This window comes from Grampus griseus (assembly GCF_964374135.1).
Source record: "Grampus griseus genome assembly, chromosome: 4".
NCBI classification, from domain to species: domain Eukaryota; kingdom Metazoa; phylum Chordata; class Mammalia; order Artiodactyla; family Delphinidae; genus Grampus; species Grampus griseus.
This window is the reverse complement of record NC_138997.1, coordinates 8,087,190-8,107,431: the sequence shown is the minus strand read 5'-3', so window position 1 is coordinate 8,107,431 and position 20,242 is coordinate 8,087,190.

Below are 20,242 nucleotides of genomic sequence, written 5' to 3'. Positions count from 1 at the left end.
AGTATATAAATGCTAGATAGTTGCTGACTAGCTGACTTCTGATATCCTATCTGATTGGAGGTCATTGATTCTGGGCCAGGTTGGGATTCTCATTGAGAAATAGCTGGGATAGGGCAGGAGCTGGAGTAAAGACTGTGACTGAGTTTGGACCCAAAAAAAGCCTCCACTGTCCCATTTCTAATGGGCCTCAGGTGGTTCATTCTATAGTTGCCACCCACTGCCACTACCCGCCCTGATACTCGCTGATGCCTGCTACATGGCTAACAGTATTATATCTAAAGGTACTGCCAACTGTTCTCCTGGCAACTGTTATATCTACTCCAGCTAAAGGGATTTTTTTCCCTTTGAGAGCTCTGCCAGCTGGCATCAGAGGGCTTGGCTTTGAAGCATTTTTTAGCTTTTCTGGAGGCGAGAGGGTAAACCTGGTCCTTTTAGCTTCCTTTGTCAGGCTTCCCCAGGTCAAAGGGTGATTTTGAATGACAGTGTCTTAGGGGCCTTGACCACCCATTGTGAAGTAACCTTGGCACCTTCCTCCAGGGTGCCCAGGGATCTTCTTGAAAATAGGACATCCTTTGTCCTGCCGTGGTATTTCAGCATTTCTGGAAGTAGTCATCGAATTAGCCCACCATAGCGGACTATTCAGAAAAGCGCTTTTTAAAACTCCTTGATTATCCTTCCTGGGGGAAAAGCAATAGCTCATATAAGCAAATCTCCTGGCTGTGGCTTGTATGTCTTAAGGTTCTTTGTAAATCAGTACTCAGGGATGTACATGTGTGACAGTTCAGAGACCTTTCTGGAATTAATTGGACTCTACTATCACTTTCATCCATTCGAGGGTCAGGAAAATATAATATTTCAGACTCCAATTATATATACATTCCATGGAGAAACAAACTTTGTTTGTAGTGAAGAGAGTCTTCTGGTGCTTTTTGTTAAAGGGCCTATTCAGCGTTTCTTTTTTGCACGTGAAATCTAGCCATCACAGAAAAATAACTAAGGATAAAAATTTGTTAGGTACAGTACTAATTTTACTTTATAATGGTGTATAAAAAGTTATGGAGATTCCTTATGTCATCTTTATATAGTAATATCCAAATCAGAAATAAGATAAACATATATCTATTAGAAACAATAACAAGAGGTATAATTTTTTGGTTCTCTAACTTGTGACATTACTGAATGTTTTTGAAATTCATCGTTAAGACTTGATTAGAAAGAAGAGCAACACGATCTTGAAAGAGATGGATAATGAAAAACTATCTTTGTTAGATATTTAAATGAATATTATAGTTATAGTTGTTCAAATATTATGAAAGTGATATAAAACTAGGAAGAAAAACTAGATAGAATATTTTAGCCTGAAAAATACCCTGGTGTGTGCATGTGTGTGTATGTGTGTGTATGTGTGAATTTAATATATAGTATGGATAGTGTCACAAGTGGGAAATGAAAAATTTGCTCAGTAAATGGGGCTGAGTCCTTTTGTTGAGTATATGAGTTAGGCTAAAGACAGAGTTGTTTTATATACATACACATATATTTACATATAGACCCTTCAAATATAGTAGCTTATTGGGAGATTTATTTCATCGCCACATAAAAGTTTCCTTGGTCTAGGCTTGTAGGACGCTGTACTCCTCAAGGTCATTCAGAGGTCTAGGTTCCTTCCGTCTAGTTACTCCATCATCCTCTGGGACATTGTCCCTCTTCTGCATGGTTGAAGCTAGGTTTCTGGTGCATCCTCATTCCAGCTTGTGATGAAGGGCAAGGAGAGTAAATGTGGAGCAAGGGATTTCCTATTAAGCACATGACACAGAATACTATTGCACATATATTATTGGTACACATTCTGTAATGCAAATCTGGTCACATGGCCCTGTCTGCCTGTGTGAAAGGTTGGGAAATGTAGTCTCCAGCTCGATAACTGTGGGCTCAGCCAACTAAGGGGGAGAAAGAGCTCTAATGTTATCGGAAAGAGATTCCATACTGGAGAGTGTTAACAGTCTGGGCCACAGTAGTTTTATGAAAATAAAGCATCAAGTTAGATCCTCATCTTTTATTATATTTTGAATAATACCAGGTAGATGTATGGTCAAACCATGTGATAAGCATCGAAAGTTGTTAGCATAGCACCTGGCAAATGGTAATAACAATAAATGCCTTTTATGGATTATATCATTTGATCTTTACAATGACCCTATAAAAGAGACTGCAACTGATAGGACCGCAGTTGGTAAATGGACAAAGAAAATGGATCAAAGACAGTTCACAGAACAGAAAATACCAATGACTAATAAGGATTTTCATCTCTTTAATGTTATGATAAAAAAAGAGGTGTACGTTTTAAGATGAGAAATCGTTTTCACTAATTACCTTAGGAAATGTTTTACAAAATATTCAGACTTGGGTAGGGTGGGTTGTAGAATAGAAACCGCCGAAGCCAGTGTATGTCAGGAGCCTTCGCACGTGTTCATATTCTGTGATCCAGAACTTTCACTTTCAGGAGTCTTTACTAGGAAAGAAAATTAGAATGAGGACAAAGCATTACTTAAAATCATACATACATAAAATCAGAAACCGTGTAAATGTCTAAAAATGGGAGAATGACTCAATGGTTATCTATACAGAATGTAGTACTACACATGATTAATATTGTTTATGATGCTGACAATATGGGATCCGGCCTCTGATGCAATGTTAAGTGAAAAAAATTAGGATTTAAAATGATCAGAAATTAGATTTAAATTATGGTTTTTAAAAAGCATAGAAAAGATCCTGGAAGTAGATCTGTTAAATGTTTCTGGGTGACCTCTGGTATTCTTTTACCACATCTTGGCTTCTTTATTAGCGTCTCGACACTTACTAATGAAAAAAGTTTATTTACTTATTCCTCCCTCTCCCCATTGGATGATCCGGGAATGAAGGTACATACATTGTCAGTAAGGTGTGTAGCGTAGCACCTGGCCCAGTGTAGGTAATACATATTGATTGGGTGATGTTGGATGATGGGCCTTCAGGTGAACTAATCTTTTTATTTTTCACCATGGACCAGCAATATTTATATAATCAGAAAAAGACAAATTTAAGTATGAGAAACAGTTTTATTTTATGATTTTCTTTAGTAATCAGCCTAGTTTTCTCATGGGTGAACGAGAAGCAGAAGTGATACACATCTAGATTAAGGTGGAAGTAGAAAAAATTTCCTTTTTGCAATAGAGAAGATTCTGTCCATTATCCCATGTCCATTCCCTTGTATGGTCTTGGGATTGTGTTATTCTGTCTCTTGGAAGTAGAGTCTGTGCAGGGTTACGTGTGCACATATAGACATAAAACGTACGCGTCACGTTCTGTGGCTTAATACGATCTGCTCTCTTGGGTCTGCTGCAGGTAGCATTGGTTGGCTATCGTTGCACAAAGAATACTACTAGATTTGAAGAAAAGTATTGAAATGGGAGATGATTTCGTTTTTCCCTTTTCCTCCCACCTCATCCCCTTAAGATTAACATTATTAACATTAACATTAATAATTAACATTATTAATATGTTTTGTGATTGGGGACAATTTAAGTCTTTTAAAGTTGGGTCAAGTGAAACTTCCCACGTAATATTCGTCAGCATTCTCTTAAATGTGCCAGTGAGAAAGATTTGACAGAAAAAGTGGTATTAAAAAAATAGGATAGTTTCCTTCTGCCTTGAATGACATGGATATTGTAGCCATCCGTTTAAATGTTTGGAAATCGTTAAATCAGATTTTCTAATGACACAGCATATGGAGTAGAAAATTCTGGAAAGGTCAGCTGGAGGCTAATTTTCCAGACAGTAAATCACACACGTAGAATTGTGGCTGTCTAGAAACATGTTTTATGTTTATCACCAGTGTATGTAAGATAATTTGAAAATAATTAGAAGCGTTCAGTAACAGCTACACAAAATAGAGCATTTCATTTAGAACAGTGCTGATAGAATAAAGGCGGAAGGAAGAAAATCCTGATAGAATGTAACTGATTTTTAGGGGGGCAATAGAAGTGAAAACTGCCTCAGAAAAGTGGGAGAGATGCCTGCAGACCTAAACCTGAGTGTAAGTACGTGAATTTGTCTTGGAGATGAGTAGCCACGGGAAGCAGGTATGTTTTCGCTTTGTGCACTTAGTTAAGTCCTGTTAACGAACACCACCAGGTGATAGGCATTTTCTGAACTGAAGAAGCCTGTGTGTGGCCTCTAACAAGTCAGGTTTAAGGAAAAGATGTCAGCGACTTAAGACCCAGGTCACATGACTCGGTCTGCTTGCCAGTCCTAGACGCTCTGGATCAGGTTTCAACTCCAGGCAGCCCTCCCAGCCATGTGGGTTTAGCCAAATCAGAAGCAAAACCACACTTCCGAAAATGTTGGGAGCCGCTCTCCGCTCACCGTGGGGCCTCTGGATCTGGAGCTGGGTTTCACATCGGAGCATATCGACCGAATGGAATTCTAGCGTTTTGCTGTCATTTTGATGTTTTCCTCCAGTCTTCATCAGATCTACTGGGTACTTCCTGCGAGATGGGAGCTGGAGCTCTCACCATCTGTGTGAGTACAGGCCGCCTCTGTCTCCGTGGACACTGCCAGGGCCCAGGAGAGGCCTCTGCCCCCCCCCCCCCCCCCCCCCCGCCGCCGACTTCTGAGGAGATGTTTGTGTGACTCTGTTTTTCCTTCTTGGGAGGTGGCGGGAGATGTGCTAACTTAAATTCCTATCTATTCAAATGGACATTAAGCAGTATTTGGGGTGGCATTCCGTATTTTTGTCCACTTTCCTTTTCCAAAAAAAGGTGAAGGAAGATGCGTGCCGAGTTGATTCAGTTAAGTGAACTTGATATCCTGTAGATCACTCTTGAGCGTTTCAGACTCTCTTGTTCTGAAAGAGTTAAATAGAAGCTAAATTGTAGTTGTTGGCAATACCTTGTGCCTAGATTGAGAACAAATTAAAAGAACTAAAATAACCATTAATTTATTTGCTTCCGAGAATATATATAGCATTTTTCTATTTCATATTCTTGTTTTCATTTAGTAATTTCTAGAATTTTTATTTCAGCGTGGTTGCTAAAAGTAATGGTGAAAGAGCTAAGTGGATAAATGAGTGAATCCTTCTGGAAACTTCTGGTTATAATGCAGTGGCGGCAATTAATAACACTGCTGTAAAATCCATGGGGAAAGGTGTATATTTCTAGGGCTGAAATTCATGAATTTCAAAAGCAGTTCTGTTGGTGCTTACATGTAATCTTTTGCAATAACCGAATATATCTTCAATTATGTAACTTACAGGATACTGTAATTAAATTTTTTATCTCAATATACAGAAAATGCATAAAGAAATCTCAAGTTGGGATTGTATTCCAAGGGGCATTTTTTTTTTTTTTGTCCCTGGAGGTACTAAATGAGAAATATCTTATTCCGTATTATTAACTGCTCCCTAGTGTTTCATCACATTTAGATCAGATCCTGTTTATTAAGTTTCAGAATGAGCTGTATTTTGTTGTAGCTATGATGGCATCCTAAAATATCTAGAAATATCTGGGTAATTTTTGACACATAGGCCCTGAATGGCCACCAGATGGCGCATTAGCCCCACAGGTTGAATCTTAGTAAAACTGCAGGGTGACTCCCTCGTTTTCAGCTCAGAACATCTCAGCATCTTGTGTGCAAGTCTTCCCGACTCTTGTCTCTTTTCTGTTCAGCCCCGATGCTTGGGTGCTCGTAGCGTCCAGGTGTGCAGCTGGTGATCTTTTTATCACTCCAAAGAGCTTCCTTCAAAATCTGACTTTTCTATGTGGAAATACTGGGTTTTTAATTTTACTGCAGACACCGGTGTGCATTCTTTCAGCTTTATAAAAGAAATACTTTAGAGCTGGAAATGTGTAAAGATTGATCTACTTGTCCTGAGATTTGCAGACATCTGATTGATTGGATCTCTACTACTTGCCCTTGGCCTACATATATTGATCACTACCTTGACTAAAAAGCAGACTAGCCCATGTATGAAATTCCATCTTTTTCCTTAATTTATATCCAAAGCACATACAGAATTTCATTTAATGTTGACATAAAAATCATACCATTTAAGAGATCATTCACTCCAATGGATGAGTACTTCTGAATCATTCTTACCCTTCGACTCCAGCTTGGCCTTTGATTGTGCTGTGTCCCAGTTTTACTATAGGAGGAAACACATTTTTAGGAATCGTAGCATAGTATTTCTGGAAAAAGAGCTATTGAAGAACAAAACACTTTATGTTTGTGGCAGAAAAGTGAGAACTAATTCACGCATAAATGAATGCATAGGGGCTCCTATGCTTTTTTGAGTTTGGGACTTTTCTACTTAGACATATGTGTAGTAACTTGCTGAGTATCCTGCTACTGAAGATAGTCATTCTCCAGACAAAATAATCGAGTACCAGATATTTTTAGAGTGTGTGTATGGCTGTGTGTGTTTATGGATTCTTGAAGTGGGACAGACAGGTTTAAAGATTTTCATTTCCTACTTCCATTGACTAACCAACTTTCTCTTCCTCATTCCTTTTGTTTTTTTCTCTTTCCCAAATTGCTAGTGCTGTGAGTACAACTGCAGTGGACTCACAAATTTACTTACGTTACAAAGAAGAGGTAGGTTCTTTACTGTAACATACCTATTTTTCCTCAGTACATCACCCCCAGGCAGAACAGAAAACTTAAACTTGCCAACCGATGTTATCTTAGTCTCTTCTCGTGGATGACTCAAGCTTTCTCAGGTGTATCCTGAGTCTTTCTGATTCCCTGCCCCTCCAGCTGTTCTGTCCAAGGTGGTGTGTGGTCATTTTGAGGAGAGGTGGGCTGAGAATGGGGCGTTTGCATATTCTGGTGGACGAAGGAAGGGGAGCCTAGAGCGCTTATGTGTATGTTCTTATAGCATACTCTGAACGTCCTGCTGTGTGAGTGAGTTCAGGTAGCAAGTCTGTGACTGGTAAATTTGTGGATCAGTTCTCCTGGTATTGTCGGGACCCAGCGGGCCCCCTGTCCTGACTTAGCCCCAACTCTTGCTGGTGCTGGCAACAATTCCAGGGGTATCCCAGGCTTTGTAGCCTTTGTCCCTAACTTGGGCACCTCCTGGCCTTACCCTCTGGCACCATCAGCTACCTTACACATATCTCATGGTGTAGGCAGGTCACAGCACAGAAAGGCTCACACACCAAATCAAGATACCCTAGTCGCAGATTTATTGAATCAGCCTAAAACACAGCATGAAGCAAGGGGGAAAAAATAGGGGTAGGTTTACCTACTTAGAAGGGGTTTAAGTGGGACTGAAGGACCACACTCCCTGAATCCTGTGTTACGTAATATTCATCCTTCCTATCTTTCTTGCCATCAACCTTCCCTGATCATGGTGCATTTCATTTTTTTTTTTTTTGGGTGTGAACTTATTAGGTGAGCTCTTTAAAACACAATGAATCAGAGAGGTACTCTCCTGCTTTTTTTTTTAATTTATTTTTTTATATTTATTTTTGGCTGTGTTCGTTTCAGTGCGAGGGCTTTCTCTAGTTGTGGCAAGTGGGGGCCACTCTTTATCGCGGTGCTCGGGCCTCTCACTATCGCGGCCTCTCTTGTTGCGGAGCACAGGCTCCAGACGCGCAGGCTCAGTAGTTGTGGCTCACGGGCCCAGTTGCTCCGCGGCATGTGGGATCTTCCCGGACCAGGGCTCGAACCCGTGTCCCCTGCATTGGCAAGCGGATTCTCAACCACTGTGCCACCAGGGAAGCCCTGTGGCGCATTTCTGAAGACCAGTATTGAGCATGAGCTGGCTCAGCTGATGGAGTGCATCTGGAGCCAACACAGCTTGCTCTATCATCAGGGGCAAGTGTGCCTAGGTATAATTGTAGCTTGCTAAGACACTACTGACCAGCTATGGATTTTTATGTGCATATCTCAGGCAGAGAGCACATGGGGCCAGAATGGGTACAATCAATGGGCGACCCACTAAAGACATGAGTATTTGGTGTCTCATAAATGTTGGGTGCTTAACTTGGTTCTTCCATCTCTTCTTAATTATCGTTCATCTCTTCTTAATTATCTAGGTTGAATATATCTACCAGGCTATCCTATATCCTTACATGTTGTCAATACTTCATTGTATCTGTTCTCCTTATTGTTTCTCTTGTTATCAATTTAACTGAACCAAACTTTCTTTAATACAACAAACAACATGTAAGGTCAAGTTTCAAGGCCATCACAATTATCCTTTTTGTAGTTTCTAGATTTTTGGTACCAGCTTCCTCCCACAAAGGCTATATTTAGGTTTCTTAAATGTCATGATGAATTTCTTAATTTTTTTAAATCCGTTTTTTATTGGGGTTTTAGAGAAACATGGGCCTTGTTTGGAGCTTGGAGTACCTGAGCTTAAATCCTGGTTATGTTAGTTACTACACTCTGATCTTAGACGTTATTGAGCAGTGTGCTGTCTTGATAGTAGATTTTTGGGAGTATTTGACCATCTGTTCAACTTCTTGCCATAATTTGTCTGTCTGCCTTCTAGTAGGCAATAGTTTTGACAGAAGGGGTCATATCTTATTTGCATTACTTGCTTCTTGCTCAGGGCTAGGCAATAGTAGTTGTTCAATAAATGTTTGCACAGAACAGCTCAGTCATTCCCTAGGTTTTGCAGTGTCACCTGCTTGTATTTTATTTCTAAAAGGATTTTTGAAGACCTTCAAGAATCTAAAGGTATGTCTGCAAAGGCATTCTATCTTTTTGATGGTGCTTTTCGTGAAAATGGCACAATTTTCCATTTAGCAAAAATTAGCAGGATAATTATAAATATTTTGTACTTTTAATCATTTGAGTTTCCAACCGAATAGCACAGGAATTATTACTATAAAATTGCATATAGTCAAAAGATTCTGCACATCCATTCCATCTTAGATGACGTTTAGTCTGGTCAGTGCATAGCTTTCCCTCAGGTGGGCGTGTAATCTGCATGGATCAAGGTAATTAACGCTGGACGTCCCAACAGACAGATCCTGAAATCTCAGTAGCTCAAGGAGACAAAAATTAATTTGTAGATTACTCAGAGTCTGATGCAGGTTATCAGAATCTCTCTTCCATCTGGTGGCTGTGGTATCCAGGCTTCCTCCATTCTGTGATCTATTTGCTAGTTTAACATATTACCGTGTATCCCCTAGGTTACATCAGGGAAAGAAAGAAATGGAGGAGGCACACATGCTACTATCTGCCTCATTCTGGAAGTGACTCATTTCTCTTCTCATGGTTCATTGCTTTGAACTAGTCACGTGTTCCCACCTAAATGCCAAGGTAGTGGGGAAATGTGTAAACAAACACTGTCTCTGGCCATAACCTAACTTGCTCAAATCAAACAAAGAGAAGGACATATGTTCCATGATTACGGTAGCAGTCTGTCTCCCACTCCCCTACTGAATGTAAACAAGGAATTAAATACCCCAGATGCTGCTGGCAGGCATCTAATCTATGGATGGAGAGGGAAGGCAGCCTAAAGATCTGCCTTTAGTTAATTGATCAATAAATGGCAAAGTAGTGGTGACATTGACGAGCCATTGCATCTACCAACTTAGTCTTTCATTCCCCTGAACTCCTTTGTATTATTATAATGTGTTAATAAATGTCCTTTATTATTTTAGCTAGTTTGAGCTGAAATTTCAATTACTTGCGGTCCAAAACATCTTAACCGATATACCGCATCACGCAGTGGCTTACTGTTCTGTGGTTTGGGGAAGCTTGTCATGCATTAGAATGAGGCAGGATTTGAAGGCAGGAGGCAAGGCTTTGAGTCTTGGGTCAGCCAGTTCCTGGCTCTGTGACCTGGGGCAAGATGTTTAACCTCTCACTTCCTCATCTATCAAATGGGGACAATAGCAGCCTAAATTGTTTGAGATTGTTGTGAGAATCAAATCAAACACTAATGTGAAAATACGTTGTAAATTATAAAGCATCATAAAACACTACCTTTGTCATATGGCTCGCTACTTGCCTTAAGGTGGTTTCCTTAATACTATATCTGTTTTAAATAAAAAAAGGAACTCTATAATCTGAATGGAATGTTTATATTATTAGATTTAGACCAAATTTTAAGCAGGATTAAACATTTCATTTTGCCTTGCTTGCTTTTACAGTAAACCAATGATGAGATATTAGAAGACTAGATTAATAGTCAAAGGCATGTCTATCTGCTTCACATTTGAATTGTGTTGCAAGAAGAATTTTCATCTTTGCCATAGAGAATTCAAAAATCAAACAAATCGTCCATAACACAGGAATAGATGAGTGTTTAGAAGCTGAGTTGGGGGTAAAGTCACTTGTATCTAGGTTACTTATTCTACGGTTCATTTTTTTTGAAGCATGGTTGGTTGTGTGGATGGATTTAATTTTAATTCCTGTACAGATTTTGAGGAAGTTTTAGTGACAGTGCTGGAAAGTGCAAACCAGCATGAAGTAGCATATAAAGTGAAAGAATGAGGCAACTGAGGAGGGAAGACCATGCTAAAATGATAAGTTAGATTAATTCTGATCCATATCTTAAAGCTGACTTAGGGAAACTAGATTTCAAAGACATAGAAGAAGCTTGCGTCCAGTAGTTTGTGAAACAGAGACCATAAGAGAGCATATTTGAGCTGTTCTCTGTAACCACGAATTAGCAATGGTTTATGAAGAGGTACTGCAGCAAGCCATAGCGTAATTAAGTTTATATGTTATATAATTATATAAATAACAGGAAGTTTGGAGATTTAAAAAAATTTATCATCCAAAATGAGTGGTTTATGGGAAAATAATCTATATGATATTATTTTATGACAGCTCTAAATTATTATAGCTACTCCTTTAAGACTAAGTTTGGAGAATTGAGCATATCAGATAGTAAAATGACAGGAATTAAAACAGTTTAATAATGGCTAGCTACTTGAAGGAAAAGAATTGCTGGATTTCTTCCTAACTCTTTAAAACTAGAGATGGATCAAAGATATAAATATCAAAGTAAAATCGTAAAAATACTAGAAGAACATGTGTGAATTTTAAAATTAATTTTGGATCAAGGAATGTGTTTCAAAGGAGACCCAAGCCGCAGGCCCTAAAGAAAAGGATGGGTAAAGTTTTCTGACAACCAAAATGTCGGCACAACCACAAGTATCATAAACAAATTAAAATGCCAAAAGAAAACTAGGACAGATATTTACAACACACATGACTAAACAAGATTAATTTTTTTTAATATACAAAAAAATTCCTATAAATCAGTAAGAAAAACTACCCAATTAAAATTAGGCAAAGCTTATGAATAGAAGGTTGACACACAAATAAGAAACGTAAGTGCTAATGCACAAAATTGCTCAATCTCATCCACAGTTAAATTTTGGCAAAATTTAAAATTTTTTCATGCTCGGGGATGATAGAATGGGAAACAGGCACTCTCACATGCTATCGATCAAGCTGTAAACCACGAAGCGTTTTTGTAGGGCAACGTGGTAATATGTATCCAAATTTATATAGTAACAAGTAAAATGAAAATTTATTTTGCTTTCATATATAAGTCTAGCGTCGAGACTACTCATTTAACTCTTGGAATTAGCGTAAAAAAAGTACGATTTATAAACCTGTTGATCTAACAATCTCACCTCTAGGAACTTATCTTACAGGTGTGTGTACAATTAACATAGAAATGTTTGCAAGAATGCTTATTGCGGAAATATTTGTAATATCAAGAACTATAAACCTAAACATTAGTAAATAAGATTGGTTAAGTCGATTATAGTGTCTTTATAATGTAATATTAACAGGTAGATGTGCTACTATGGAAAGACCTCCGAAATAGATTAAGTAGCAAAAGCAAGTGTAAGTATACAAATAGTTACATTTGCCTTTTTCAGAAGAGTATGCATATATATGCTTAATGATGCATACAGAATTTCTGCAAGAAAATATAAGAACTGTTGGAGCTGGGATAAGAAGACTTTTCAGGTTAAACTCCTGTATGTTGTTTGGGTTTTGATCAAGTGCATGTGTTACTTTTATTACATTTAAATTATTAAAAATAAAAGCTGCTCAGAGAGTAGGGAATGGTAGCTCTGGAAGAAACAGATTGGTTTATAATCATAAAGGCAATGATTATTAAATTTGAATGTGTACAGTACTCTTACAGATATATATTGAAATATATAAATTACTTGAGAAATTGTCTAATATGTGAAAGGAAGTGTACTTTCCCTGTAAATTTCATAAAGCAGACCTAGAGCTGGGTAGAAGGTAGTGATGCGGTGTCAAACCAGTAGAAAGAAGCAGCTAAAGATTGTCTAAAAATTGAGCTGGTTGCCTTATGAGGTGGTCAGTGCCCCATCACTAAAAGTAAGAAAAGGAAAACTGAGTGGTCATGGGTCGACTAGTCATAGCCGTTCCACGATGGAATTAGAGTTAATGAGGTGAGATACCCTAGAAGTGTTCAAGGATTCTGTGAGCCATTGCGTATGTCCCAGAATTTGTAGTTCTCAGCCAATTATACGTTTTCATTTGTTAGGCTGTTGGGAGTTTAGCATAAACACTCCCCTCCCCCCATCCTCCCTTCATTAGGGCCTCCTTTGTAAGAACGATGGGATGATTAGCCTAAGCTGAAGGCAAGATTCCATGATTTTAAGAATACAAAACTAGGTCCCTAGGGATGGGGTGAGGGTAAGTAACGTTTGAATTAGTCTCATTAGCTGTAAAAACAGATTTTCTAAATGAAGGAATTAGAGAGTATTACTACAGGCTTGCTAAATTTTTACTCCATTTCACTGTATGAAAAATGTATGTCACTTAAAATTATACAGTGGAACTCGGTCAAATAGTGTTCATTCTAGGAAAAGTGTAGAGAGTAGAAAAGGTATGCTGGAAGTAAAACAGTTCAAAGAGAATTTTGATATAAAATCGTCTTAGCAATTAATTTACTTTTGGTCTTAATTTCCAGCCATTCTTTTAATACTGAAGAAACTAGTTTTAGTCAAAATGTAAATAAATCGTCTCGTAGAAATGTTTATTTCTGTGGTTTACACTGTAAGTAAATCACGTCAGCCTGCAAGTACTTACATGCAGCATTAGTTTTAAGCACATTTGGCTTTTCTGAAGCTATACCTTTTAGAATCTTTTGTTTTAACACTCTAGTTCTTACTGTATTAGGTCATTGACCTTAAATGAGTCTTTCTTTTGAAAAAACGTCCTTCTGTTTCTGACTTCACATTTTGCTGAACTTGTTGAGAACCAATGGCCTTTCCAGGAGTATTTTTCAAATTTGATGACAGCCTCTCTTCCATTTAAATCCTCCTTGACTCTATTAAGACTGCCGGCAATGATGAACAGAAGGTTCAACACTAGTGGCTTTAAGAGCTTGTACCCCTTTTCCCAAAATAACCAAGGGATTCTAAGCACACGGACGTTTCTGTGCTTTCAGGTTTTTATACATTGGTATAGCAGCAGTCACTTAATAGGGAGCCACCCCAGAATTTACCTATTTCATCTAGAATTATTGAAGATGGACAAAGTGTGCAGTTATAATGAAGAATGTGGAATGTTTCTAAAAGCAAATTATTATTCAGTGTATTCTTTCTACTGATGGTCTGGCAGGAAATTACCAAGCACTACTTGACTTTCTGTTTTTTTAAACCGGTCTTTGAGATGTAATTTACATACCATAAAATACGCATTGAAAATGTACAATATAATTTTTAGTAAATTTACCAGTTGAGCAAACAGCACTACAGTGTAGTTCTAGAACATTCTGTCACTTCAGTAAGATCCCTTGTGCCCATTTACAGTTAGTTTCCACTTGCACCACCACCCCCAACCATAGACAGCCACAAATTTACTTTATATTTCTATACATTTGCCTTTTTTTTGGACTTTTGCTATAAATGGACTCATACAATATATGTTCTGTGGCGACTAGCTTCTTTACTAGCATAATATTTTTGAGGTTCATCAAAAATATATATCAGTTTTCATTGCTTTTTATTATAATAGAATACCATTCTTTTATATGCTGTATCACATTTTATCCATTCACTAGTTGATGGACATTTGGTTGGTTTTCAGTTTTGACTATTGTGAATAATGCTGCTATGAACATTCATATCCAAGTCTCTGTGTGAACTTGTATCTTCATTTCTCTTAGGTAGGTACCTAGGAGTGGAATTGCTGGATCATAGGGTAAATCTATGTTTAACATTTTTAAAAACTGCCAAACTGTTGTCCAAAATGATTGCACCACTTTACATCCCCATCATGGATGTATGAGAGTTCCAGGTTCTCCATATCCTTGCCAGCCGATGGTCTTGTCAGACCATTTTTTTTTTTTTTTTTTTACTGTAGCCCATCTGAATTTGTAGTGCTATCTCAGTTTCTGAAAGACTAATGATGTTGGGCTTATTTTCATATGCATATTATCCATTTGTATATCATCTTTGGTTAAAATGTTCATATCTTTTGCCCATTTCTTTATTGAGTTTTTTGTTCTTATTGAGTTGTAGGGTTTTTTTTTTTATATATATATTCTGGATGTACGTTCTTTTTCAGATACATGAACCCGCTGGGTGTGGGGTTTTGTCCTGTCTTCTAAATCAGTTCAGCCCAAACCCAAGCTGCTGGTTTTCAGGGCTCTACCAGCCCAGCCTGGAGGGCGGAGGGATTGGAAGCAGGCCCAGGCAGCGTGTCACAAGCTCACACGATTCTCAACTAAACTTCATGAGTTTTTCATCAATAAGTGTTTCTCAATGTTTTTTGCCTTCAGTCAGTTTCCAAAGCTCTGAAACGGTCGTTTTGACCATTTTGTCCAGTCTCTGTATTGTTTCTTGAGGAGAGGATTTGCAGACCTTTTATTCTACCGTCACTGGAAGTCAGCAGTAGGTCCTGAGTTCTTTTATATAGAGAATGTAGCTTTTTATAATAACCTTTTAATTTTTCTTGGTATAATAGTGATATATGTCTAACGTATAAAATTATGAAATACAAATAAGAGGAGAAAATAAGAATCATCTAAGATTCCATAACCCAGAAACATGTACTATATATATTTGCTTATATTCTATAGTTCTTTCTATGAGCATATAAAGTTATAAAAAGAGATTATACTTGACCTTAATTTCACAGCCTTCTTTTTTTTCCCAATTAACAGTATATTGTGACTATCTTGGGTTCCCATTTGCATAAGACACGAGTCATGCACCCTGTTACCTCCCCTGCTCCCCTGTTTGGAGACCTGGCTAGAGGCAGGACGGCCTAGAGGAGGATGAGTACAGCGTTTCTTGGATGTTGCCAAATTGCCCTCCAGATATGAACCAATTTACATTCCACCTCTTTTCTTCTTACCAACATTTTCTTTTAAGGAAAATTTCCATGAGTTAGAAGGGATGACAAGTGGTATCACATGATTGTTTTTGCCTATCTTTGATTACTAGGAACTTCACCACCTTCTGAGAAAATCTGTTCCATCTTTAGAAGTGACCATTATCTCTTTATAGTCTTAAAATCTGTCTCCAGATAAATACCATTCACTTTCTGGTTTTGTCCTCTGAATCACATGGCAGCTTTTCTAAAATCTGGAAATGTTTTAACCCGAGTCTTCTCTTTTGAGTGTAATTGTGCCAGGTTCTTCATTCCATCCTCGCATAACATGGTTATACTTTAAAATTTTTACTTTATTTTTACTTAATTTTCTTAAATTAAAAATTTGAATTTCCTTTTAACATTTCTTTGCCAGTCCTTTCATCAGAGTCTCCTCAGTCTTCTATTAATTGGTTAAAATTTGTGCGCTGGTAGTTTTCTCAAGGAAGGTTCATGTGTACAGTATTCTCTTAGCCTATTATTCAAGCTGTAGCTTTTACAGTTGGAGGACAGCTTGATTGGTTAATAAATTTGGCTCATGTGTTCTTAACTGTCTTGTGAGCCTTATTCCATTGTCTTCCTATGTTAAACACTGCAGTCGGTAAATTTGAGGCCACTCATGTTTTCTTTCCTCATTATGACATACTTTTTGCCTGGCTGCCCAAAGTATTATTTCTTTATTGGTAGTCTAATAATTTCCTTAGAATGTATCTTTGTGTAGACTGTTCTGGGTATGTTGTGCCATTTCAATTTGTAGATTCAAGGCTTCTATTTAAAGAAAGTTTTTGTGAATTTCATCTTTACATATTCTACTTCACTGAATATTCTACTCCAAGATATTATTTGGTTTTTTTCTTTGGGGACTTCAATAACACATATATTGGAGCTCACTTAACTGCTTTCTGTAGCTATCACCTCCTTGTGATTTTGAAAAATGTTTGATTGTGTCTACTTTCTCATTTATGTCTTCCATGTCCCTTACTGGGCTGTCCGTGGTTTCTGTTCTCCTTTGTGCTCATCAGAATTGAGGCTTCACTTCTGAAAATGTTCTGTCTTTTCCTCTCCTTCCATTGCTGATTTCTGCCGGTCTCCATTTCACTTTCTCCTTTTGACGATTATCTCTCCCCTATATTTCTGTGTTTCTGCTTTGTGGTATCCTTTCATCATTGTGATCGATTCATTAACTTCTTAAAAAGTTGTGGTAAAATACATGTAACATAAAATTTACCATTTTAACTATTTTTAGGCTTACAGTTTAGTGACATTCGTACATTCACAGTGTTGTGTGACCATTACCATTATCCATTTCCAGAACTTTTTCCTCATCTCCAACTCTGTACCCGTTAAAAAATAACTCCCTGTTACCCCCCTCCCTCCAGCCCCTGGAACCATTGTTCTGCCTTCTGTCTCTATGAGTTTGCCTATTCTAGGTATCTCATATAAATAGAATCATACAATTTTGGGGTTTTTTGTGTATCTGGCTTATTTTACTTTGCATAATATTTTCAAGGTTCATCTATGTTATTTCATGGTATGAGAATTTCATTCCTTTATGAGAATGAATAATATTATGTTGTGTATATATATATATATATATATATACCACATTTTGTTTATTCATCTGTTGATGGGCACCTGGGTTGTTTCTACTTTTTGACTACTGTGAATAAAGCTGCTATGAACATTGGTGTACAGATACCTTTTTGAATTCCTGATTTTCGGGTACATACTCAGAAGTGTAATTGATGGATCATACGGTAATTCTATTTTTAAACTTTTTGAGGAACCACCTGTTTGCCATAGTGCTGTATCATTTTACATCATCACCAGCAATGCATAAGGGTTCCAATTTTTCCACATCCTATCCAGCACTTTCTGATTTTTTTTTATAATAACTATCTTAATGGGTGTGAAGTGTATCTAATTGTGGTTCTGATTTGCATACCCTTAATGACTAGTGAAATTGAGCATCTTTTTGTTTGCTTATTAGCCATTCGTATATCTTCTTTGGAGAAGCGTCTATTCATTTCTGAAATGGGTTTTGTCGTAGTTATTGAGTTGTAGGAGTTCTTAAACATATTCTGGATCTTAAACCTATATCAGGTATATGACTTGCAAATCCTTTCTCCTGTTCTATGCATTGTCTTTTCACTCTGTTGATAATCTCTGTTGACGCGCAGAAGTTTTTCATTTTAATGAAATACGGTTTATCTTTGTCATTGTGGCATGTGTTTTTGGTATCACTTCCTTCTTAACTTTCCTTAGTTATTTTTGTTAGGCTAAGTTACAGTTTTCATTTGTTTCCTGGCAGCATTTTTCTAATGAGTTATTTCAAGAAAGTCGTGGTGCTCTTTTATACTTCAAAAGAAATACTGTCTCTGTCTAGTTGCTGGCTGTGTTCCTTTTTTCTTACTCACATTTCAATGAGATGGCTTTTTGTGGTGTCAGTATCAAGAGACGTTCCTGTGAGGTATAGTGATGAGAGGCCAAGGTAGCTTTTCAAGTTTTACAGCCCTGGAACTCCCTGCTCTGTTGCTACCAAAGGACTGTTCTCTTAATTGTGGCCCTTCTGTTTGCCCATCTCTCCTCCTTCTCTCAGAAGCTCGCCTGGGTCAGTAACGCTCTACTGCCTTTTCTTCAAAAACTTGCCCTCCCAGGTCATGAACTCACTATTAGGTGGTGGATTCTTCTGGTGCTTCCTGATATCTGCCTCTTGGGGTCCCTTGCAGGTACTTTATGTACCTTCTTTCTCTTCTTCCTCTAAGCAGTTGAGCCCTGTTCAGCTCCTTGTCAAAGTGTGCTCTATCTCGGGCTTCCCTGGTGGCGTAGTGGTTGAGAGTCCGCCTGCCAATGCAGGGGACACGGGTTCGTGCCCTGGTCCAGGAGGATCCCACATGCCGCGGAGCGGCTGGGTCCGTGAGCCGTGGCCACTGAGCCTGCACGTCCGGAGCCTGTGCTCTGCAATGGGAGAGGCCACAACAGTGAGAGACCCGCGTACAGCAAAAAACAAACAAACAAACAAAAGTGTGCTCTATCTTTAAAATAATAAATATTTGTAGGAGATTTTAAACAACATCCACTGCTGGGTCCCTAGTGACTCTCTCCAGACCCCTCATAGTGCTGGTGTGACGTCTGCCGTAAGTGTCCTGCCCCGTCTTTACCTTTAGCAGCCATAATACACAAATCGGAGTTCATAGCTTTTCTGTCTTCTGTTGATTTACTTTCATCTTCTTAATCTGAAAGATTAATAGTGATAGATTCACAAGATTTTTATTGGATTTGTTTTTAATACTTTCTTTAACATTTCAGTAATACCAGGTAACATAAGGACTCTTTAATAAATGTTTTCTAATCTAAGTGGTGGAAATTAGTTGAACTTATTTGTGAGATAGTCAGTGATCCGAGATATTTTAAGTATATGTTTATTTGGATAGAGAATTTACATCTTAATTAAACCTAACTTTTCTATGCATGTCTAAAGATCCTTAGATCTTAACTTTTCAGATCATAGACCTCTGAGAATATGTTTTCTCAGAGTAAATCAGCTATACATATATCCCCATATCTCTTCCCTCTTGCGTCTCCCTCCCACCCTCCCTATCCCACCCCTCTAGGTGGTCACAAAGCACCGAGCTGATCTCCCTGTGCTATGCGGCTGCTTCCTACTAGCGATCTATTTTACATTTGGTAGTGTATATATGTCCATGCCACTCTCTCACTTCGTCCCAGCTTACCCTTCCCCCCTCCCCGTGTCCTCAAATCCATTCTCTACATCTGCGTCTTTATTCCTGTCCTGCCCCTAGGTTCTTCAGAATCTTTTTTTTTTTTTTTTAGGTTCCATATATATGTGTTAGCATACGGTATTTGTCTTTCTCTTTCTTACTTCACTCTGACTCTAGTTCCATCCACCTCACTAGAAATAACTCAATTTCGTTTCTTTTTATGGCTGAGTAATATTCCATTGTATATATGTGCCACATCTTCTTTATCCATTCATCTGTCGATGGGCACTTAGGTTGCTTCCACGTCCTGGCTATTGTAAATAGAGCTGCAATGAACATTGTGATACGTTTCATGTAGTTTTAAGGACTCATGATCCTTGGATTTCAGGTTAAGAAACATTGTTTGGATCTACAATACACGCTGATAATATATGCTCTAAAGCATAGCTAGTAAGGATAACTAATAAGAAATCCAGAAAATTCTTTGGGCTTTTAACATTAATGAGCTAGATTTGGAAAAATTGAGTTATAGAAAGTTTCTGATTTTCTTGACTTAACGATACATTTAGTAAATACTTGTTGACATTCTAACAGAGCATTATTTGAAACTGATTTTTTTTCATCTCATGTAAAAGAAGCCCATAGATAGGTATTCCAGGTGGATTCTGTGATGTCATCATGATGCAAGTCTCTCTCTCTCTCTTTTTTTTTTTTTTCTATTTTATTGTCCTTAGAGCTTAGCTTCTAGCTTCTGGGTTGCTGCGTAGTCACAGGATGGCTATCAGGCATTGCAGCTGTGATCTAAGCAGAAAACAGGGGTATTGGAAAAAGACTGAGTTGGCCTCCCTTTTAAGGAGTCTTTCTGGTGGTCCTGTTAACAACTTCTGTTTATATCTCATTGGCCAAACTTAGATATGTGATCATCCATGTCTACAAACATATGCTGCTACAGAGAAGATGGGGTATATTTTAACTGGGCAATTTGCTCCCCACCCTCTCCAACAAAATCAGAGTTCTGTCAAGAGAAAAGAGAGAAATTACCCATCAATAGGCAACTGTAAGCTCTGTCACAGTGTCCTTTTAAAGAATTGGTTACCACAGAGAAATTCTTAGTGTTTTTCAGCATTGACTGTCTTCTGGTT